The sequence below is a fragment of the Camellia sinensis genome, chromosome 9, assembly GCF_055761805.1.
Source record: "Camellia sinensis isolate YWXY chromosome 9, ASM5576180v1, whole genome shotgun sequence".
In the NCBI taxonomy this organism is placed as follows: domain Eukaryota; kingdom Viridiplantae; phylum Streptophyta; class Magnoliopsida; order Ericales; family Theaceae; genus Camellia; species Camellia sinensis.
Genome location: NC_138969.1, coordinates 28,156,410 through 28,162,376, shown reverse-complemented (window position 1 = coordinate 28,162,376; position 5,967 = coordinate 28,156,410).

Here is a 5,967-nt window from a genome sequence, read left to right as displayed (position 1 = left end):
CTGCGCTTTAATTTGATAATTTGAAGCTAAGTTTCTATCCAAATTCTCTTTCGCATGCAAAAGTTCAGATTAAAAGCTAATGCAAATGTAATTCTCAGTTTCACGACTAGCTACAACACTAGAACTGACTCAAAAATTGTAGGATCCAACTTTAAGTAAATAACAGACTAATCATATCTCCAAGATGTTGCAATTTGTTTGTCTCTCATTCTTAATATCGAGAGGATAAAAATCAGAATGCTTCCAAAATTTTAATCTAAAGCAAAGATGTTTGACTATCACATAAAATCATACACAATGACTTAGGTTAGATTGTTCAGATCCAAGACTTTTTATCTTTATTTTCCTATTATCTTTTTATCTCCAACTCTGCCAACTCCTCCATCTCACATTTCAGCACCCTAAATTACCAACCAAACCATCCAATGACTCCACTTTTACTTTGCAAGTGGATCAAAAATCAACAGCAGAGTACCATTGGCCGGTCTATTTCAGTGTATAATGTGTTATACATACATATGTATAAACCATAAAGGTAGAGGATTAACTAACTTAATCCTCTCTCTAACACCTTAAGCCTCTAATTCGACATGGCATTAGAGGAGGCAAAAAAATTCTTGTGTTCAAACCAGTCCGCTAATTCAGAGATGGCATTGATGTACTCATTTTTTTCCTAATTAAAATGGAGTGTATCAAATTCAGATTTCATAGATCGTAAATTCTTCAGTTCACTATGTAAATTATCTGTATGTATAGCAAAAGAGCTATGAGATTGATGAAATTTACCTGATTTGTTGAAGATTGTCATCGTACTAGGAATCACGTGTATAAATTTCACTTGCTGATTTGCACTTCTCTCTCGGCCTGTGAGTATAATAGTAATCGCATCGAATTAGTGCTTTTTACACAGAGAGAGAGAGAGAGAGAGGGAGAGAGAAAGAGAGAGTTTTAGAGAGAGAAAGGAGGAGAACCTGGAGGGGAGAGAGTCATTCAAGCCTCAAAATGCAGATGGAAGTGCCATTGTTGATGCACACAGAGAGAGAGAGAGAGAGAGAGAGAAAGAGGGGGGGAGAGAGAGTTCACACTTCGCATTGAGAGAGTTCAAAGATCTCAAATTCCGATCTATTTATATGGGTAATGTGAGAGGATATTAATTCATGAGCCCACAAATTGATTTGGACCGGGCTAAAATCAGATCTTTGGTATGCTTGCCTAAGCCCAATCTTTTTGTATTATTTATTTATTTATTTATTTATTATTATTTTTAGAGGGTTGCTATTCATGTCTAAAAGTTAGACCAACTTTCTAAATTCAGTGTCAAGGAGATGATTGGTTGATAATTAAATAAGGCTATAATTTGAGTTAGTTAAGTAAGGCTATAATTATTTTTTTTTATCGGAACAAAATATTTCATTCAAGAAAGCCAAACGGCACTTACAAGAGTCTATCCAACCCAAAACTTACATGAAACAAAGTGAAAATAACGCGAGAAGCACAAAGGATGAAAGCTATGAAAATATTCAGACATACATTTCGTACTCGTGCTCATACTGCGAAGAAGAGCCGATCATAAAAGTTTGATGATAGAGTATGTCCGAGATAAATCATAGATCCCAACCACAAAAAGGGTAAGCTTAACAAATCCACACAGATGGACTCTAAGAAACCAAACAAACCCAGAAACATCAAACTAACAGTAGGAAAAAAAAAACAAAAGGAAACAACTCAAGACTAACACTAAACAACAAATCAAAAACAAACCCACAACCAAACAAAAAACGGGCAACGACAGCAACAAATTTGGCAATGGAGAAGGTAGGGGAGAAGAGACGGTGAAGGCAACGGATCCGTGAAAGCTACTCCCAGAGTGAATAGACGGGAGAAAGAAACACCTTACAAAAGAGGGACATTGTGAAAAACCAAAGATTCTAAGTTATTGGAAAGCAAAGTAAGCAAAGGAAAGAGAAAAAGAGGGGTAAGGGGAAGGGAGAGGAGGCCGGAACCCCCTCTCCCACCTCGGGTTCTGTGATTGTTATCTAATCAATGTCTGGTTTCTATCCTTTAATTCCTTGTATTTGAGTTTTGGGATGTGTTGGGTACGTTTGAAACATGTTGGTTGTGTGTTGAAACAAATGGTTGCTGCCCAGGTTTTGGCTTCTTCGCTCGAACGAGGCTTTTTGCGCTCAAGCGAGCCTTGGGTATTTGCTTCTTCACTCGAGTGAAGGTTCTTGCACTCGAGCGAGGTCTATGTTATTTGTCTCTTTGCTCGAGCGAGCACTCTTGCACTCGAGTGTGCGTCTGCGTCTCTTTTAGACCTGAAGGTTGGTATTCTTCGCTCGAGCGAGCATTCTTGCGCTCGAGTGAGCGAGCCCTATGTTTTGCGTTCCTTTGCTCGAGCGAGAACTCTTGCGCTCGAGCGTGCGTCTAGGTTGCAGACCAGAAGCTTTGCATTGTTCGCTCGAGCGAGGTCCTTTTCTGTCTGGTCGCTCGAGCGACCACTCCTTCGCTCGAGCGAGCCTTGTTCATATCAGTTCGCAGCAGCGCGAATTATATCACTTTTTCATCTCCTTTTTCACTCCAAACCGTAGATCCGACTCTCTCTCTCTTTCTCTACACACTCCTTCTCTCTACAAATACACTTGATCTAGATTGTCTCTACCCTACTTCCTTTGTTAAAAAGGTAGAGCTTTGCGTGTGCTACATTTTGATCCGAAAAAGCTTGAGTTTGGAGCATCTTTGGTTTTCTCTCTTCGTCTCCTTTGAGCTTCTCCACTTGAGACAGGGATAATCTACTCCTTCTTATGGGTTTTGACATAAATGTTGGTCATTTCGTATAGATGGTAATGTTTGGGAATTTTGGGCAAAGTTAGGGATTGGTTTGAAATTATAAAAGAGGGGTTTTATTTTTGGGGGCTCCATATTTCTATGAGACCTTGTTAATGGATTAATTGTCTATAATGGATGAAAATTTGGCCTTGGGTGCAATTTTAGAGAAAAGGGAAGAAAATGCCCTAAATGGGATTAATTGAACTACATGCCTAAATAATGAAGTGAGATGTGGAAATATGAAATTGGTTCGGTAATTATGAAATTGGGAAAAATTGTGATATAATGGTGTAGTCGGATTGATAAATCACTCACCTACGGAAATGTTGATAATTTATCTATTTGATAAATTTACTTATCTATTTAGAAATAACTGTTTTGGGCTATCGGTGGAGGATAGTTTTGATTGTTGTAGAATTGCATGATGATTTGGTAAATCGAAACTAATCAATTGAATTATGTCATTGAATATGACGGTTGGATTAACACATTGAATATGTGTTTTAATTTGATCATTGTATATGATAAGGTGTTTGATTACATTGTATATGTATCTTTCTATGGGAGGAGATAGGGGATGTACTCCATCGTTTTGAGGGAGATAGAGGATGTACTCCATTGTTTCGGAGGAGATAGGGGATGGACTCCATTGATAATTAAGTTGGCCGGAGTGTCCAGGGTGAAGGTCCAGAAATCTTAAATACGTTTTAACAATGTTGATGATTGAAGTGTTGATAATATGAGTTGTAGTCTCATGTTTAATTATTTGGACAAATAATGAACTATGTATGCGAATTGATTTGGATAACCTAAAAGGAAGTGGATTGAAATATGGATGTAATAGTTGTTGGGCTATGGTAAGGGTATATGTTGGTTTACAAGTGTTAACCATTTGTTGAATGCTAATGTTTTAGTTATTTCTCATATTTGGTTTAGAATATCTCTATTGGGCTTTGGCTCACCCTACTTGGGACACTATTTTCAGGTATTGGTGACATACCGCCTCCAAGGTCCTAGCTTGGGAGGTCTAGGAGTCGAAGGTTCTGTTTTGTTATTTTTGTTTCGTAATTACATGTAAATTCAAGTCGAGGGCTTTATATGTAAGGAGTTAGCACTCTTCTTTTGTGCAACCAAGTAACAACTTGGAAAGATGTAAGCCCGCAGGGCATTCTATTACTTTTTTGTAAACATTTATAACTTATATGAAATACCTTTTTTTAATATTAAATCTGATGAATGAAAATGTGACTTATCTATCATGTTTATAGAACTGTTAAATGATGGGCTGATGTATTATTTTGAGGGCATTATAACTTGGTATGAGAGCGTACCGGGTTTGAATACCTTGGGTACGTGGGAAGTGGTTAGTACCACAATGGGGTTGTCTCGTTTGTTAGAGACTTAAGTGTAATGTTATGTGCTTATGTGATAACATGTTTATGTGACTATATGGGTATGGAATTTAGTTTCTAGGTTGTTGATTGGATCATTGGGTTTCTGGGAGTCTTGTTGGAAAGGCAGTTGATCACTGCTGTTTCTAACTGGAACTCCAGCAACGCCACTGGATGGTCATTATCCGGAAATGAAATTCGTAAGTGCTTATGTGATTATGTGCTTTTGTGGAGTGAATTACAGTTGTCCATTTTATTAGGACATGAGTGAAATAGCTTCAGCACATTTGTGAATGTGCTAATGTCTTTGTTACCTTTATTAGGATGTTAGGGTGAGGATGTGGTGGTAGGCATGGTCGGCCTCGGAGGCAGGAGATGCTTATATCAGATGATATTCCGGCACAGGAGGAACGGATTGGACAGGCCAATGTGGCCGAGCCGGTTGGTCAGCAAGCCATGGGTACCTTAACCCGCGAGATGGTAGGAGCATTGAGGGAATCTATGGACATTCTCAGGGTTGAGAATCAAGTCCAGGCCCAAGTAGCTAAAGTGGGCCCTTCTTTTCTAAAGAGGGAGTTCTTTCGGTCGAATTTGAACGAGTTTTTGGGTGATCCGAAAGAACCACCGAAGGCTGACGATTGGTTGTTGCAGATGACAAAGATGTTTGAGATGCTAGGCATTGAAGACGGAGGCTTGAGGGTGACCTTGCCGTCCTTCCAGTTGAAAGGAGATGCGGGTCAGTGGTGGAAGTTTGTACGAGAGTGTATTGGAGGGAGATGGGAGGCTTTCGTTGATGCCTTTCAAGAGAAGTTTATGCCTCTCACTGTTAGGAAGAAGTTGAGGGATCAGTTCTGTTAGCTCAAGCAACTAAATACACCAGTGGCGGAGTTTGATGCCACCTTTACTAGCCTATCTAGGTTTGCACCTGAGTTAGTGGCGACTGAGGAATGCCGTTGTCTAGGGTTTAAGAAGAAATTGAGGGCTGGGCTCATGTTTCGAGTTGCCGGGTCCATGATTAGAGATTATGGGCGCCTTGTGGAGGCTGCTGCCCATCTTGAGACCATTATGCATGCAGAGGAGGAGAGAATGAGGGGCTCCAAGAGGAGTCAGGATGGCTAGGGAGATGGTAAGAGGTAGAGGGGTTCTACCCCTCAACAGTCCCAGGGAGTGCATTCGAGGTCTACCTTCCCGGTACTGAGTTTGGGTTCTGAGAGAGGCGGTCAGGGAGACATCACCTGTTACAAATGTGGTCAGTTGGGCCACAAGTCTCCAGCTTGCCCGTAGAGGGGAGGAGGGCAGCGTGCATCATCATCTTCGGCTCGTTCTCAGGGCCAGAGTCAGGGCAGAGGCCAGCTGCTCACTTGTTATTAGTGTGGGCAGCCGGGGCACTTGAAGAGGTTTTGCCCGCAGTTGAGTGGCACATTTGGTGCATCTAGTTCGAGACAGACACAGAGTTTTCAGCCAGCTTAGTCAGTTCAGGCCTCGATGGCCAATCAGGGAACCTCTTCGGCTCAGTCTGTGCAGCAGTCTTATGCTCCGAGGGCTGAGCATGTGGATCAGAGACCTAAAGGGCGCGTGTATGCTGTTACAGCGCCAGATCTTATATCGGCTCCATCTGTGGTGAGAGGTACCTTTGTGTTTTGTAACTCGGTTGCCAATGTGTTAATTGATACGGGTGTATCCCATTCCTTTATATCTTCTGCATTTGCATCTGTTTTGGGGTTGGAGTTGGCGCAGTTAGCATCTCCTA